This window comes from Ranitomeya variabilis, chromosome 4 (assembly GCF_051348905.1).
Source record: "Ranitomeya variabilis isolate aRanVar5 chromosome 4, aRanVar5.hap1, whole genome shotgun sequence".
In the NCBI taxonomy this organism is placed as follows: Eukaryota; Metazoa; Chordata; class Amphibia; order Anura; family Dendrobatidae; genus Ranitomeya; species Ranitomeya variabilis.
Genome location: NC_135235.1, coordinates 39123984 through 39143122, shown reverse-complemented (window position 1 = coordinate 39143122; position 19139 = coordinate 39123984). Strand labels below are relative to the sequence as shown.

Here is a 19139-nt window from a genome sequence, read left to right as displayed (position 1 = left end):
AAGACTATCCGGCATTTAAAATTTGTTTTCCATAAGACAATTATGCACATGAAAATAAGAAACTTTGTAATATATATTAGAAAAATCTGCTTGTTTCTCCTCCTGGATTGATCTCTCACTCTAAATTCATGGCGTAAATCCGTGTTCTATGGATACAGATATTCACATTACTGAGATAGGAGATGACAGTTGCTGCTCATGAGATTCTATGGAGGGGGAGGAGCTAGCGGAACACACAGACATTCCACTGTAAGTTCTCTTGAAACTTTTGTTATGCAACAATAAAAAAAACAAACAAAAAAAAGCTAGGTCATTGAGGCCAAAATAGTTCTGCTAAATGGTTAAGAAAATTTCTTCACTTAGGCCTCATTCAGGAATCCATTTTTTTTGCATTCGAGTTCTATCTGTGGTTATCAGTGTTGGCAGATATGCAACAGATGCAGACTTATTTGTATGCAGGAGGAGTTTACACTTTTCTGACAGTAGATGGCGATGTTACTGTTATATGCTTAGTTGAATGTAATGCATATACTTGTTGTACTTTGGTTTCACTTTCTCTCTGGTAAAAGGTCCTTCAGACTTCCTGTTATGCTGTATTAAGAAGCTGATGCATGTACCTCATGTTTTGTGTAGATAATAGTTGAATTACCCCATATAATTTACTCTCACAAGTTTCTTCTGTGACCAAACTATGCAAACAAGCAGCATTCATACCTGTGATAGTCTATGTGGCCATTCACATGTCTGTGATTTTTCGCAGACCAAGTGGTGCTTGGATAATGGCAGAGACATGTCTGATTTGGGGTATGATCAACATTGACAATAGGTCCTTGAAAAAATTGTAGCTCACTCGGAAGACCTCTGAGTGCAGTCTGATTTTCACGGACAGTCAGAAAAGAGAAGGTGGAGAAACTTTTTTTCTCCATGTATGAGAAAAACTGATGACACACTCTGATCAGAATAATGGGTCTGCTTTTTTCGTATGTGGATAATACTTACAGCAGACAAAACGGTTGGATCCTATGTGCACCATGCTCTAGGAAGTGGATTCTACACAAACCAACACCCCTTCAGCCCAGTTTTTTTATGCATTGTAATTGATTGTTGATTATTTTACCAAGAGATCTCCAGCATAAATTCTGCTACCATTAAATTGTAGTATAATTTTTTTTTAAGGAAAAAAAAGTATATATTTTTTTTTATGTTAAATAAGAACAATCTAGCCAATTCAGATTTTGCCAAAGTTTTCACAAAAGTTTCGATGAAAAAACATAATGACGACAGGAGCATCATTTATAAGGGTTGTAAATTGTTCCGGGACTCTGTGCTTTTAAAATCATAAAAAAGCCATTTGTTAAATTGTAATTTATTGTCCCCTCAGTTTGTGTCCAAGGTTTTCAACTTTCCAAACATTTAAGATGATGGAAGTTGATCCATCATGTTAAATATTTTACAAGCTAAGTTGCAAGCTACTGTGAAGCCTTAAAGGGCTATTCTTATATTGTAATGTCTTAGTATATCAATAGGATATGCTGTGACAGTCTGATCAGTGGAGGTCCGACCTCTGATTCCTGTTCAATGTTCAAAATTAAAGGGGTTTCGGAAAACCTCTGTCCCTCGTCTGCAGTTTGGTTTTAAAAAAAACTAAATATAGTCCTTTCCCACCATCCCCAGGTCCAGATCTGAGTCTCTGCCACTGTTTCCTGTGTCTGTTATTGTCTGCAGTACTGACTTTATGTCACCAGCGCTGCAGCCAATGACTGAGCTTAGCAGCTTTGACAGAGTTGACGGCATGAACTGCTCAGATCTGCGGAGCTTGCGGATTGTCTGCAGTGTTGACGACATGATCTAAGTGCTGCCGACAATAACAGACACTAGAAGCAGCAGAGACTCAGCGCTGGATCCAGGAAGGTTGAGCAAAAGTCCAGTTTAAAAAAAAAAAAACTTCAGCAAGGGGTAGAGAGTTTTTATTTAAAACAAAAAAACCCCTTTAGGATAGAAATTTTCATTTAGGAGTTCTATGCAGCGGTGCCCTGACGTTCCAATGAATATGATAAAATATGCCATTACCTTATGATCTAATGATCAGGGTCTGCCTCTGCAGTTGATCGGCGCTTCTGACCACTCGCTTGTATATACAGTGGGTAAAATATATATTTGACACACTGCCGATTTTGCAAGTTTTCCCACCTACAAAGAATTTTTATTGTAGATACACTTCAACTGTGAGAGACAGAATCTAAAAATAAAATCCAAAAAATCACATTGTATGATTTTTACATACTGTACTTAAATTGCATTTTATTGCATGAAATATGTATTTGATACAATAGAGAAACAAAACTTAATATTATACATGACCCCATCCATGCTTCCTTCAATATGGTGCAGTCGTCCTGTTCCTTTACAGAAAAGAACCCCCAAAGTATAATATTTCCCCCACCATGCTTCACGGTTGGTACGGTGTAGTTGAGGTTGTACTTACCCTTCTTCTTCCTCCAAACACGGCAAGTGGAGTTGATAAAAAAAAAGTTATATTTTGGTCTCATCTAACCACATAACCTTCTCCGATGTCTCCTCTGGATCATCCGGATGGTCATTGACGAACTTCAAATGGGCCTAGACATTTGCTGGCGTGAGCAGGGGGACCTTGATTACCCTGCAGGATTTTAATCCATGACGGCGTAGTGTGTTACTAATGGTAATGTTTGAGACTGTGGTCCCAGCTCTTTTCAAGTCATTGACCAGGTCCTCCTATGTAGTTCTGGGCTGATTCCTGACTTTTTCAGAATCATCCTTACTCCATGAAGTGAGATCTTGCATGGAGCCCCAGATTGAGGAAGATTGACAGTTATCTTGTGTTTCTTCAATTTTCTAACAATTGCGCCAATAGTTGTTGCCTTCTCACCAAGCTGCTTGCCTATTGTCCTGTAGCTGGCAACGGGCGCACCCTAGGGGGAAACGAAGTGGCGCCCCCCTCAACATCAGCTCACTCTTACCGATTCTATTAAACCCTGCAAAGTAATAGCACCACGGTGAATAATGTTGTGAATTCTGTTCTCGAACTCCCTTCGGTGGTTATGAATGGTACTTCGGCGAGTTCTGTCCATGGACTCCCTCTGGTGGCTGTGAGTGGAGCTGCTGGTTCTGAGGTTCTGTCCTCAGCTGACCTTGTTTAGTCCTAGGCTGGCTGCTCTATTTAACTCCACTTAGATTGTTACTTGATGCCAGCTGTCAATGTCCTAGTACTGGTTCAGTTTGCTCTTGGATCTTTCAGATGACCTGTCTACTCCAGCAAAAGCTAAGTCCCTGCTAGCTTATTTGTTTACTACTGTTTCCTTGTCCAGCTTGCTATCATGATTCTACTTGGCTAGCTGGAAGCTCTGGGATGCAGAGTGGCACCTCCACGCCGTGAGTCGGTGTGGGGTCTCTTTTGCACACTCTGCGTGGTTTTTTGGTAGTTTTTTATGCTGACCGCAAAGATACCTTTTCTATCCTCAAGTCTGTTTAGTTAAGTCTGGCCTCCTTTGCTGAAACCTATTTCATTCCTGTGTTTGTGACTTCCATCTTAACTCACAGTCAATACATGTGGGGGGCTGCCTATTTCTTTGGGGAATTTCTCTGAGGCAAGTTAGGCCTTATTTTCTATCTTTAGGGGTAGTTAGCTCTTAGACTGTGAAGAGGCGTCTAGGCAGAGTTAGGTACGCTCCACGGCTATTTCTAGTTGTGATAGGTTTAGGGGTTGCGGTCAGCAAAGCTCCCACTTCCCAGAGCTTGTCCTGTATTACTAGTTTGCTCATCAGGTCATTCCTAGTGCTCCTAACCACCAGGTTATCATAACAGAATAAGCAGCAAGCACACAGACACAAATGAGAGTCATAGAATGGACTTCTTGGTAAGTAATGCACATGAAAAACTTTATCAGATGGACAAGGTCATAGGTGTCACCAAATAACAGTAAGGGGGAGGGAGGGGGTGGTATACTTGGAGACACAGGAAATTAATGCTGATAAATAATAGGTATATTGACCCTAATTCAGAGCCTGGAAGAATCCCTACCTGACCGCAGAGGTTGGCACCCTAAGAGTCGATATGGCGCCCCCGCTCGATGTCGGCTAGCTCTCAGTGACCCTAGCTATAACCTGCAAGGGTGTTCAGAATGTAATATAGAAATAGATGTGACAAATCAATCAAATGATAAAAAGCAATGCCTAAAGAGTGTATACAAAAAAGACTCTCAATGTGTCTATTCCTCATAGTACAGGGATAAACAGCAGGTACTGTATAATGGAGGTTATTTTGTGACCAGATCAAAAAAATAATAATGTTCCTTAATGGTCCCTAAATGAGGTCTATAAGGGTATATATTACACAATCCCTATGGCCTTGACAACACCCTGAATTGAATTAGAACACCTTGGCCATAATATGATTCTTATAGTCCCCAAATAACATATATCATCCTATTGCACATGCACAATGGCCTCCAAAGGGTAAAAATCATATATATACCCCGAGATGCAAACTAATCAAACGCGGATAATAAGATTACCCCAGAATTGCTGTTATTAAATAGACGTATAGTACTTGATAATATGCCCAAGGATCGGGGAGTTGGACATCAGCTCACCATAATAAAACCACCCTACGAGTAATGAAGAGACACAGGAACATCTTAAGGAATAATAGCCCAAAAATAAGACATGAAACAAATAATATCTAAAGAGTACGGTACTTATCCTCATTAATGTTCAAGTTATCATCCCTACTCGTTTCTCCCATCTAATAATAGGGGTTCATCAGGGGATCCATACAGGTAGAAGAAGTTTCACAACAGGGTCTAGCTAGGGTCTTTGAGGGCTAGCTGATGTCGAGCAACGGGAATCATATCGACTCTTAGGGTGCTAACCTCCGCGGTCAGGTAGGGAAACTTCCAGGCTCTTAATTAGGGTCAATATACCTATTATTTATCATCATTAATTACTTGTGTCTCCAAGTATACCACCCCCTACCTTCCCCTTTACTATTATTTGGTGACACGTATGACCTTACCTGATTAAGTTTTTATGTACATTACTTGCCAAGAAGTCCATTATATGACCCTCCTTTGTGCCTAACTGTGTGCTTGCTGTTTATTCACGGTGGTGCTATTCCTTTGCAGGGTTTACCAAGGTCAGTAAGGGTATGCCAACGATGAGCAGGGGCACCACTTCATTTCCTCCTAGGGTGCCAACCTCTGCGGTAAGGTAGGGAAACCATCAGACCATGACTAGGTTCAACACCCCTACCCACCAATCCCTTTGACTAACCTCTGCTTTAAGCCCTCCTTTTTAATATACATGTAATAAAGTTTTTTTTTATATATAGTAGGTGGATCTTTTTAATTGTTTTGTACATTACATGGACCAAGATGGGGATGGGATTATGCAAATATAGCCCAAAGTGAAAAGGACAGGGTACGACTAATTAATGACCCACAAATCATGACTCAAATGTTGGGTAAAATGTGATAAGATCAAGAAATGACCATCAAAGGGTCCCTGTCTTTCTGAGAGGTGAATTAGTCAATGGATTGAACAGGTCTAGACAGAGAAGAAGGCTGGAAGCTCTTTCAGTCCTTTAGTTGGTGGAGGCCTCTAGGCCCTTTGTGCTTTCCCTAGAATCCAACACCAAGAAGGACATTTGGTATTAGAAGATCCATACAATTGACTGTGTTTTCAGACCCTTATAAATATTATGGGACAGGTTCTGGGCTGGTGGAAGTTCCTTAGGGGTGGAGACCTTTAGTCATGTGCCCCTTGTGTCCTTCCCATAATCCGTCCCGAGAAGGACATGTGAACACTATGATATAAGCATTTTTTTCTAGAACTGCTCGTTATCTTCAAGTTTAATAAAATCAGCAATAAAATATTTATATCCTGGAACGTTGTTTTGACTATAAGAAGCTGAATGCATACGAATAAATCTAACACAAGGGCAAGGTATTAAGCTTTATGGAGCCGGAAAGTTTGACAAAAAAATCATCTCAAGGTGAAAGCCATCCCCTGAGCACTGTGGCTTTGTCACTTTGAACATCTAATGGAAAATCAAAAGGAAAAAACGATTGCGGGTGATAGGGTCACATTGCCAACGGGATTCATTTGAGGTGCAGATGAAGGTGAGGATACATTCTAACGAGGGCTGAGATTTATGTAGGATGAGGCCTGAGATATGTGTGGATGAATTCTATAAGGGAGGGCTATCACACGGCCTTATCTCACACTCTTTATTATAGGTAAATGGCCGCGTTTTCTCCCTTCAACAATTTCTTTGCCGTAATAAAACCCAAAATATCAAACATCTGGGTTCACACACAGTGTACACTGCCAATAAAAGCGACAATTTTAAAGGGGGCTCTGTCATCACAGTTCACAATCCAAACTGCTTACCTTATTAACCCCTTCCTGCCGTGGACAATTTATATTTTTGAGCTTTTTTTTGTTTCCCTTCTTCTAAAAAATACGTACTATTACATCCTATGTTGGAAAGGGGTAAAAAAAGATCTCTTAGACCTGATGAGGCTGGTATTCTTACTGTGATAAAGGAGAAAAAAATGGTAATCAGCAAATCTTCCAAGGAGGACAATTCAGTGTAAAAAACCACTTGTTTTAAAAATATCTATGTAATAATGAAAAGTCATATTTGTACTTTGAAATAATAATGAAAAAAATTGTATTAGAAAAATATAGACAAAAAAAAAGATAAAATGAACCTTCAAGTCCACTGGAGGCGTGTCAATGCACTTGAACTACTTGTACTACTAGACACGCCCCAGTGCACTTCCAGCCTGATTTGCATATGACTTCTATGATACATTTCTCATGACTGGCACATTGGATCTCTACAAAAAAAAAGATATAATATTTTCTGGGGGACTGGAACCTATACAGCCAGACCACAAGTTCCATGTTTAAAAATGTGCTGACAGGTTGCCTTTAAACAGGTGCCGGTGTCTATCGCAGTCTTTTCACCCACATCGCCATTTCATTGCATGCATGATAGATGAGGAGACACAATGGCACTAAACTCGTACAACCACGGGACCTTCTGACGTTACAAGACAAGCATCTCTTTGTTTTTCCCTTGCAGCTATGGAAACAAATCTCCTGGGATCTGAATCAGAGGCATGAACAAAGCAGAAATAAGTTTCCATGAAATCCGAAAGGTTGATGATCAATATCTAAATGAATAAATAATAAACGAGTCTATAATAATTGTGTGCATTAAACCTTGGCAAGTTTTTCCACTTTTGATAAGTTTATATTATGTGGGCATTTTTGGTATTTTTAAAACTTTATTCACGTGTTAATATTTTTATCAAATAAGCAGACTTTTTTTTGTTAATAACTTATATTGATTTTTTCGGGTTTTACATTTTGAAAATAAATATTTATTTAACTATTAATATTTTTGAAACCATTGGATAATTTTTTTCACCTATACAGGCATTTATTAATTTATGTATTTATGTATTTAAGTGGGCATTTTTGTATATTTTTTTAAACTATCAGGCCATGTATACTGGCTTTCTTTCCTGCTGCGTTTTTTTGGAGTGCAGAAAATCTGCTGCATTTAATCGTCCAAGCAAAGTAATCTCATGAAAACTCCTTCCCACTCTACATTTAAAGACAGTTGAACAGGCAGTTTTGTTTCGGTGCTTTTTTTTTTAATAAGTTTCTATAATTAACCTGAAAACAAAAGCTAAAATATAAACGTGTAAAATAAAATCGGTTGTATTTTTAAACTTCTTCTCCCATCAAAGTTTGCATCCTCTTAATATATTGCAATCATTATACTGTATAGCACTGTGTACTTACAATTGCTCATTTTGCCTTTCTACCCAGATAATTCTTCTCTTTTCCTTTAATTTTATGATACAATTAAAAACAGGCTAGCTCTAGAAGGAAGTCTCTTTTCTCTGCATGAGTCATCATTAGAACTACAATTCTATCTCACTGTAATGTCTCTGGCAGGGAGAGGAGCGGAGCAGCTGGGTCAGGAGTAGTAGAAGTGGTGGAGCTAGACTGCCAGGGACTTTGCAGTGATGGGGAATTGTAGTTTTAATGATGACTCATGCACGGAAAAGAGGTTTCCTGTTTCTACATAAAGTTAAGAAGGATTTAAAAGGGTTGTCCAGTCCGAAATGATAAGTTTGCAGTCACTCTGTGAGACTGCAGACTTATGAATCACCCCAGCGCACGCACTGTGAGCGCTGCTAGCTCCATACACTTGTATTGACGATACCTCGCCCCGTCTAGTAACTTCTTTGAAATAAGATTTTGGGGAAAAAAATAAAAACAAATGGACAGATGATAGGCTTAATTCATCAGAGGTAAAAAAATATATATATACCGTATGTGCATGAAAAAAAAAAACGTTAGCGGGTAAGAGTTTATTGGATATAATGGTTGGATACTACTTGCACTTATATTTATGATGATTTATAGCTATGTTCTGTCTGAAAATGCATTCGACAGGTGAATAATAAATTTGCTGCGAGCTGCAGGATGACATCGCTACAATCATAACAATTAGCAAAAGCTGACCTTGAATTTCTTATGTGTGTCAATGCAGAAGTAGAACGGCTAAAATTGGTTTAATTTCTTTTTCCACTGGAAAATACATTGGCTTCCCTGTGTCTGCACTGTATTACATGATGAATATATGGTCTGACTCGGGCTTGACAATAATTCTAATGATACACACAGTGAGATGGATAATAATAATAATCTTTATTTATATAGCGCCAACATATTCTGCAGCACTTTACAGTTTAGGCTTCTTTCACACTTCCGTTTTTACAATCTGCACAGGATATGTCAAAATGTTGAAAAGACGGATCCTGTGCAGATTGTAAAAAACGGGTGCACTGGGCCTGTCTTTCTGACAGACTTGTCGAGGCTATGTGCACCTGTTGTGTATGCGTCTTCGCAGCGGTTTTCCTCTGCGAAAACGCATACACAACACAAACCTGGTTAAAAAAAAAAATAAATCACAGTATTCTCACGCTAGCTGCCAGGAGAATCGCTGCGCGGGACGCCGGTAGGTAAGAATACTGTGATTTTTTATTTGTTTTTATTATTTTTAACTTTATATCTTGTTACTATTGATGCTGCATAGGCAGCATCAATAGTAAAAAGAGAAAGAGAGCGAGAGAGAATTTCCCTGATGGGAAATTCTTCCACACATGCTCAGTTTGAAAAGACGGGACCCGTCGCTGGATTCCTGCTTTTCACAGTCAGCGACGTCACTGACCGATTTTCCGACGTGCAGAAAAAACCTTCCTCTGAACGTTTTCTCTGCCTGACGGACCATTTTTTTAATGCAGGATCCAGCGCACGACGGATGAAACGGATGGCCATCCGTCACAATTCGTCGCTAATACAAGTCTATGAGAAAATGCAGGATCCTGCATTCTCAAAAATTGACGGATTTTGTGACGGGAGCTGAAAGACAGAAGTGTGAAAGAGGTCTTACCCGTTCATGCACAAGTCATTAGCAACAACGTTAACAATACAATTATTAAAGCAAAATAAGATGACCCTGCTCGTGAGAGCTTACAATCTACAATGAGGTGGGGGGGGAGACAAAGTGCAGGGGCTTATTTACAATGATGGCCCAGCCATCTTGGGGGAGTGGGGGATAGATAAAGGCTGTATTAGCTGGCCACCAGCCGGTATTTGTGGTGCTGTTGGGTGCAGTGGAGTTTGATGGAGGATTATTCTCAGATAGCGAATAGGCTATATGCACACACTTCGATTAGGGAATGTGATAGGCCGCCCTAAACAGATGTGTTTTGAGGGAGCGCCTAAAACTATGTAACTTGTCGAAAATCCTAATTTCTTGGGGTAGAGCATTCCAGAGGATTGGCGCCACCCGGGCGAAGTCTTGGAGTCGGGAGTGGGAGGTACGGATTAGTGAAGAGGTTAGTCAAAAGTAGCTTGCAGAGTGTAACGAGCGGGTTGGCTGATAAACAGAAAGTAGGGAGGAGATGTAGGGGGTGCCGCACTGTGAAGAACTTTGTGGGTGAGGAAAAGCAGTTTAAATTGGATCCTATAATAAATGGGCAGCCAGTGCAATGACTGGTGAAGAGCGGACGAGTAAGAGTACTGATTAACCAGATGGACGACCCTGGCTGCTGCATTAAGGACGGATAAATAAGACTGGAGCTGGGAAAGTGAAGTGAGTGGGAGGCCAATTAATAGAGCTTTACAGTAGTCCAGGCGGGAATCGATCAGGACAACACTGAGGGTTTTTGTTGCTTCCATGGTGAGAAAGGGGCGGATTCTTGAGATGTTCTTTAGGTGTAAGCAGCAAGAGTAGGTAAGAGATTGTATATGAGAAGTGAAGGAAAGATTGGTGTTAAACGTAACACCCAGACAGCGTGCCTGCTGCCGGGGTGTTATTATGGTGCTGTGGGGGAGTGCCAGGGCCGTAGTCGTGGCTGAGAATATTTGCTTACGCGTGCCCTGGTCTCCCGTCACATGAATACAATGTCCCTTAATCAGCATACCTGTCTCTCTGCTTTCTGCACCTTCAGGGTCACCTCTGGTCCATTGCAGGCTCACCCCGGGTGATTGCGCATAAATAGAGACAGAGTCCAATTCCAACTTTAAACGTAGAACTTTACTTGTTTTCAATCGCAGCACCTCCACATCGGTTACAGCATCGACACAGAGTTCTGCACCGTTCCCATTCATCACTTTCCCTGTGCTCTTCTCTATATCCTTCAGTTTGTACCCAGTTTGTCCCATCTCAACCGGTACTGCAGCATATTCCCTGTTCAGCTCTTCACTACGTTTAGGTTTCCCTTGTCTGTTTCACCCCGGACCTGAGGGCCTCTGCCCATGTAGAAAGCTGCCACATCTTGGAGCAACCTGTGTTCTTAGTCTGCTGCTCTGCTGGCCCACTGGCCCTGGACGGCTGGGCTCTTCGTTTGAAATGTTATGGTCCTGGAGCATCCCACCCTGACTGGGCTTTATGGCCCCTACTGATTAGAAAACAGGAAAACCCTCTATCATTTCCATGGTTGGATCCTCCTATGTAAACTGTGTACACTAATGTACCTCCTCTACTGTCCACCTTGAGGTACTGCACTTACCCTATCTACACAACATATAAATATTTGAACATAGCAGCATCAGAAACATTATATATATAATTATATATATTGTCAACATCAGGAAAAAGAGGTGGAGCCTCACATGGTCCAAGTACACCTCTTACAGTGCCATCCACAGAGAGAGAGAGATGTCAGACTTAGGGAGCAGAAGAAGTTCAGTTAGGGAAAGGTTGAGTTTCAAACAGAGAGTGGACATGATGTTAACCCCTTACTGACATCGGACGTACTATACCGTCCGATGCCGGCTCCCCTGCTTTAAGGTGGGCTCCGGCGGCGAGCCCACCTTAAAGCCGCGACATGTCAGCTGTTTCGTACAGCTGACATGTGCGCGCAATGAGCGCGAGCGGAATCGCAATCCGCCTGCGCCCATTAACTAGTTAAATGCCGCTGTCAAACGCAGACAGCGGCATTTAACTACCGCATCCGGCCAGGCGGCCGGAAATGACATCATCGCCGACCCCCGTCACATGATCGGGGGTCAGCGATGTGTCAGGAAGGTAATCATAGAGGTCCTTGAGACCTCTATGGTTACTGATCCTCGGCAGCTGTGAGCGCCACCCTGTGGTCGGCGCTCACAGCACACCTGCATTTCTGCTGTATAGCAGCGATCTTATGATCGCTGCTACATAGCAGAGCCGATCGGGTTGTGCCTGCTTCTAGCCTCCCATGGAAGCTATTGAAGCATGGCAAAAGTAAAAAAAAAAAGTTTAAAAAAATGTGAAAAAAATAAAAAAAACATAAAAGTTTAAATCACCCCCCTTTCGCCCCAATCAAAATAAATCAATAAAAAAAAAATCAAACCTACACATATTTGGTATTGCTGCGTTCAGAATCGCCCGATCTATCAATAAAAAAAAAGCATTAACCTGATCGCTAAAAAAAAATCGAAACGCCAGAATTACGTTTTTTTGGTCGCCGCGATATTGCATTAAAATGCAATAACGGGCGATCAAAAGAACGTATCTGCACCAAAATGCTATCATTAAAAACACCAGCTCGGCACACAAAAAATAAGCCCTCACCTGACCCCAGATCACGAAAAATGGAGACGCTACGAGTATCGGAAAATGGCGCAATTTTTTTTTTTTTTTTGCAAAGTTTGGAATTTTTTTTCACCACTTAGGTGAAAAATAACCTAGTCATGTTAGAAGTCTATGAACTCGTACTGACCTGGAGAATCATAATTGCAGGTCAGTTTTAGCACTTAGTGAACCTAGCAAAAAAGCCAAATAAAAAACAAGTGTGGGATTGCACTTTTTTTGCAATTTCACAGCACTTGGAATTTTTTTCCCGTTTTCTAGTACCCGACATGGTAAAACCAATGATGTCGTTCAAAAGTACAACTCGTCCCGCAAAAAATAAGCCCTCACATGGCCAAATTGACGGAAAAATAAAAAAGTTATGGCTCTGGGAAGGAGGGGAGCGAAAAACGAAAATGAAAAAACGGAAAAAGCTCCGGGGGTGAAGGGGTTAAAGACTGCGGACAGTCACTGGTGTTCTGTAGTACAGCGGGGGTAAGGTCAGGGGTTGACGTGTATAGTTATGTGTCATCAGCATAGAGATGGTACTGAAAGGCAAATCTGCCGATGGTCCGTCCAATTGTGGCCATGTAGAGGGAGAAGAGAAGGGGGCCAGGCACTGAACTCTGAGGGACCCCAACAGTAAGAGGAAGAGTAGACAAAGTGGAGCCAGCAAACGAAACACTGAAGGAGCGGTCCGAAAGATAAGAAGAGAACCAGGAGAGAGCAGTATCCTTAATGCCTAGTGACTGGAGCTTAGAGAGTAGGAGAGGGTGGTCAACACTGTCGAAAGCTGCAGAGAGCTCGAGAAGAATGAGCAGAAAGTGGTCATCATTACATTTTGCTGTCAGGAGGTCATTGGTCAGTTTGATGAGTGTGGTTTCTGTAGAATGTAGGAGGCGGAAGCTGGATTGTGATGGATCTAGGAGAGAGTGGGTGGAGAGGTAACGGGTAAGGCAGGAGTAGACTAGGCGCTCCAAGAGTTTAGAGATGAAAGGGAGATTGGAGACTGGTCTGTACTTATTTGTGCAGGATGGATCTAGAGATGTTTTTTTTTAATAATAGAGTAATGATAGAGTGTTTGAAGGAGGAGGGGAAAATACCAGAAGAGATGGAGAGATTGAAGATTGCAGTTAGGTGGGTAGTGACGACAGGAGAAAGAGACTGAAGGACATGTGAGGGAATGGGGTCGGTAGTGCATGTAGTAGGACGAGAAAAAGAGAGGAGCCTGGAGACTTCTTCTGTGATAGGATCAAATGTGGATGGATCATTTCTATCCAGATGCACAATAGCCACTGGCTGAGCAATAGAATATTTTTGGGATGTGGGTTGTTTATGAGTGAGTCTAGCAGCATAATAGCTCATGTTCTTATGTGTAATGTGATAACTCAGTTTAAAGGCCCTAATACACATTAGATAAAAGTCAGCTGAACTGGCTGCCCATCTGATTTGTAAGGTGGCCTGCCGACTCTTCTCCGATAGATGACATCAGAAGAAAAATGGATAGAGCAGATGGAATTTCAGTGACTGATTCTTTTGTTTTAAAGGGGTTGTCCACTACTCGGACAACCCCTTTTCAGTCACTATGTTTCCCCTCAGTAAAATAACAATACTTATACTCACCTCCAGTGCCGGAAGGGTTGACACTAGCTTTCGCAGTGATTCCTTGACATTGTCACACATTATCTCACTGAGGCCAATCAGAACTGGCTTAGCTCTCCTCTCCTTTGGACGTAATTGACATCTGGAGGAAGTGAAGAAAGGAGCCGCAGCTCTCATTTCACCAGGATGTCTGATTTGTCCAAAGCAGGGGAGTGGGAGCAGATGGTAGTTGGCATCAGGGATTGAATGACATGACAATGTCAAGTGATCTCTGGGAGAGCCAGTGCCAACACCACTGTACCGGCGCTGGCTTCAGAGTTGAGTATAGGTGTAGTTATTTTACTCAGGGAAACATGGGGATTGAAAAGGAGGTTTCCTGAGTAGTGGACAACATGTTTAAGGGGAGATACACTTCTAGATTTCTCCTCTCTCCCTGAGGCAAGCACTCAAGTATGGAAGAGTAGGTAAGGAAAAGCTGTCTACCCAATGAATGTTTGGTCAAAAGCCATCTCTTGTGCAGATTATTCTCAACATTGCACATTACTCAATTTCACATAGACAATGAGTGGAGTATGTTCGTTGGCAGCTCCAGCATTTCTGAGCTTTGTTCTTGGGATTGTAATGCCGGTATCCTTGTACGCCGCCCCCTCTCCCCAGCAGGGACACCGACATACTCATCGCCCTGGCGTAAAGCCACATGCCTTGCTCCAGCTCTCCCCACACCTCCTGAGTCCCAGAGCCTACACACTGGCAGCATATTTAGGGCGTGCGCACGTGCTTTACGTTTCTTAAAATGGTAGCGTGCTGACTCCTGATATGTTTCCAGCCAACAGCTGGGAGGCACTAAGTATTTACAACATCTTCCCCTGTAGGGAGCTGCCTGAGCAACATTAATGTTTAGTGAGTTTTCCAGTTGCTATGTCCATTGTCAAGTCCCTGTTCCTGAACCGGTTCTGTTTTGACCTGAAACCTATTCCTGAACTTGTCCTGTCTGAATCAATTCCTATACCCTAAGTCCATCATGTCTGAATCTGCCATCCAGTCCTGCCTGGACCCTGAGTCTGTCCGACAGTCTTGAATCTGCTCCATCTGAACCAGCTCTAGTCCATTCTGGCTGTGATCTGGTTCTTGCCCTGCCAGCTGCTCCGAGTCTGTACCTACATCCCTGTCCACTTGGGGTCAGCTGCACAATTCTTGGGTCTGTCCTGGAGTGGTATCTGGCAACCACCTGCGGCTCAAGACTAACCACACCATCAGGGGCTCTAGTGAAAAAACAGGTCGTTGCTTAATTACGCCCCTTCAGGCTCACCAGTGTGATAGGGATCCCCCTGTTTGGATTTCTACCAATTAACTAATTAACTCCCTTTCCTGTTGGAGGGTCCTTGCATAATACTACCTTGCTATCTTGTAACGAGACTGCCAACGTCTAAAGACATCGTAAGTGAACATGCACTTTAGAACGTTCGAAACATCTTTATTGTGACGCACAGCTAAAACCTTGAGAGGTTCAGTCTCCTGCCTGTGATGTAGTTAAAGTTTAATGCACGCTATCAGCAAGATGAAGCCTCGGCGTACGGTAACAATAACGCTCTCAGAACATTCAGCAGCTCCATATTAAATGGAAAGCAATATCCTAGCACTTTGTTGTAGTTTCAATTATATAAAATCTTTTAAATGGGATTTGTTTTATATCGATTACCCGAGCATGTGAAGATTCCTCAGCACATGTGAAAACAATGCTTCTTTTGTTGACTTCTTCTTTTCAATTCAGCTTTCTATGGAAAATCAATATTTTGAAAAGAGGCCTATACATAATATGCTGAAATCAGATTACCATGGATGCATATCATCTCCAGCATCATAGCGGCACACCCTGCCATCTCGCTGGTTTTCTTTTCTAGTCTTTGTGATGTCATTTCTATTTGAGACTATCATTGAACAAATAGCTCGTCCAGCCTTTTATTTAGCATTACATGAAGCAATGAATTAACTGGTCATGTCTGATTGACAGCTGAGATCGGAGAAAGTTTAAAGGTACCGTCACATTAAGCGACGCTGCAGCGATAGCGACAGCGATGCCGATCGCTGCAGCGTCGCTGTTTGGTCGCTGGAGAGCTGTCACACAGACCGCTCTCCAGCGACCAACGATGCCGAGGTCCCCGGGTAACCAGGGTAAGCATCGGGTTGCTAAGCGCAGGGCCGCGCTTAGTAACCCGATGTTTACCCTGGTTACCAGCGTAAAAGTTAAAAAAACAAACAGCACATACTCACCAGCGCTTCCCCCAGCCTCTGCTTCCTGACACTGACTGAGCTCCGGCCCTAACAGCACAGCGGTGACGTCACCGCTGTGCTTTCACTTTCAGTTTAGGGCCGGCGCTCAGTCAGTGTCAGGAAGCAGAGGCTGGGGGACGCGCAGGTGAGCATGTAGTGTTTGTTTTTTTTAACTTTTACGCTTGTAACCAGGGTAAACATCGGGTTACTAAGCGCGGCCCTGCGCTTAGTAACCCGATGTTTACCCTGGTTACCAGTGTAAAATATCGCTGGTATCCTTGCTTTTGCTGTCAAACACGGCGATACACGGCGACCTAGCGACCAAATAAAGTGCAGACCTTTTAGCAGCGACCAGCAATTTCACAGCGGGATCCAGATCGCTGCTGCGTGTCAAATACAGCGATATAGCTATCCAGGTCGCTGCAACGTCACGGATTGCTGGCGATATCGCCTAGTGTGACGGTACCTTAAATCCTTGTCACAATCTCTGAGATATTGCAATCAGTAGTGATTATGGCATCAGGGAGCCTTATCATATCACATTTTGCCCTAACATGCATTATGGGATGTCTCATTCTGCAAACCAACATGCCCGACCCTTTTTCCCTATTGTGTTATATAACAGTATATGATTCTATTCCGTACTGCAATATTTTATTATTTTTTATTATTATTATATGCTATTTTATAAAATATTTTGTAACATTATACTGTGGTATTCTATAATATACCACTATATTGCACTACTCTATACTATACTATTACACTATAGTATACTATATTTTCATATAATTTAGTGCTATACTATACCATATAGTGTTATATTACTCTATTCTATAGCATATTGCTATATTCTTTTATACAATTCTATATCACAGAGTGTGACTCCCAGGTGAAGCAATATGCGAAACGTGCCTCGGGTCGGAGGTGGCTGCCTGATCTTCAGTATTCCCTTACTTTAGTAATATTTATCTTACATCTTTTTTGTCCCATACTGGCACTCTCTAAATTGATTTATTACAGTACCACATCGGTCCGCGTGTGGTCTGTGCCTGAATCTGACAGTTAGTGTAAGTATAAAAATAATCTTTATTGAAGTATATAAAATGACCCAGACCCTGCACAAACATGAAAAAAGAAAGGTTTGTAACTCAATCATAGTACACCATAAGTAATATATGTGTATATAATGTCACTGGCAATGTAAGTGAGGGGAGATATATAGTATTGCTTATGGTGCACCATGATCAGGCTGCCTCTCTTTCCGTTCTCATTTTAGTGTAGGGTCACTTCTATATCTTTAATATATTCCAATAAAGATTGCTTATGTTATTGGCTTTGTGTCTTATACCGCTCGTTCACATATGGCATCGACTTTATGTCTTACACCTATTTTGCATTATTTGCATATTTTATATGTTGGCATTCTTAGGCGTTATAAATTAATCATTACTCTTTTAGAGTTTTGTTATATGATTGTACCATACCCTGTTGTATTATACTATAATGTACTGCTATATTATACTATATTATATAACCTTTATATTATACCACACTGATGCTAAATTATACCATTATTCTAAGCCATACTATGTAACACTTTATTGTTCTATACAGTGTTTTATTACACTCTACTTATCTACAGTAAGGTTATATTATACTATTGTATACTGTTTTATACTATACTGTCTTTTATTCTACTACTGTTACTATATTATATATAGAATATTGTAATTCTATTCTATACTGGTATTTTATACTAGACTATTCTATATTAAATTGTGCACTATAGTGTACTATTATATTTCAATGTTATTTTATACTATGATCTTCTTTTTTAGTCTACTGTAGTATGCTATTACTATACTGTGCAGTATTATTCTATTACTCTACCACGCTATCTCTATTATAATATTCTATACCTTGCTATATTATAAAATTATACGCTATCCTGTACTGCATGATGCTATTCTATACACTGGCGGACACAGACAGGATTGGGGTGCCAAGGCCCACCAGTAACCAACTCCAGGACCCCACTTTTCAGCTACATGCAAATGTGACATTATCCTCAATCACAAATGTATATAACAATGAACTGGGCAGATTGATAAATGAATAAGATGCCGCCATTGTCTGTACATAGTGATTAAAGTATATTGTGCCAAATACTGCTCATATAAGAGGGTAGTAGCTCACTCTTGCATGTAGGCCCACCGGAGGATTCTCCTGCCCGCCTGTGGGCCAGTCCAACCCTGGGTCTACAGTACATATAATAGAGAATAAGTAAATCCAATTAATGCAGATTATGGATGTGATTCAGAGAAAAATCCGCCTCTCATAATATTTTCTATTAGTAGCACACACACGCACGGCCCTGCGCTTAGTAACCCGATGTTTACCCTGGTTACCAGTGTAAAACATCGCTGGTATCGTTGCTTTTGGTGTCAAACACAACGATACACGGCGATCGGACGACCAAATAAAGTTCTGGACTTTATTCAGCGACCAGCGACATCACAGCAGGATCCTGATCGCTGCTGCGTGTCAAACTAACCGATATCGCTAGCCAGGACGCTGCAACGTCACGGATCGCTAGCGATATCGTTTAGTGTGACGGTACCTTTACTCATTTCCCATATGTTAAACTGTGTAATTCACATAAAGGCAGCTCAGATTGCCAGCTCTTATCTCCTGCTGCAATTCTGTGTGACAGACTGTCACACAGTGCAATTTTGATCGCTACGACGGCACGATTCGTGACGTTCTAGCGATATCGTTACGATATCGTTGTGTCTGACACGCTACTGCGATCCGGATCCCCGCTGAGAATCGTACGTCGTAGCAGATCGTTTGAAACTTTCTTTCGTCGTCTAGTGTCCCGCTGTGGCGGCATGATTGCATCGTGTGACACAGGTTGTATACGATATGCGCACAGTAACCAACGGCTTCTACATCGCAAATACGTCATGAAATTATCGCTCCAGCGCAGTGTATTGCAACGTGTGACCGCAGTATACGACGCTGGAGCGATAATTATACGACGCTGCAACGTCACGAATCGTGCCGTCGTAGCGATCAAAATT

The 19139-nt window shown here is 41.7% G+C and overlaps 1 protein-coding gene across 1 annotated transcript in view; it reads left to right on the top strand.

The window, feature by feature from the left end:
* The window catches only part of C4H10orf90 (chromosome 4 C10orf90 homolog), a 208945-nt gene that overhangs the window by 290 nt on the left and 189516 nt on the right, over positions 1 to 19139 (top strand). The window lies entirely within an intron of this gene.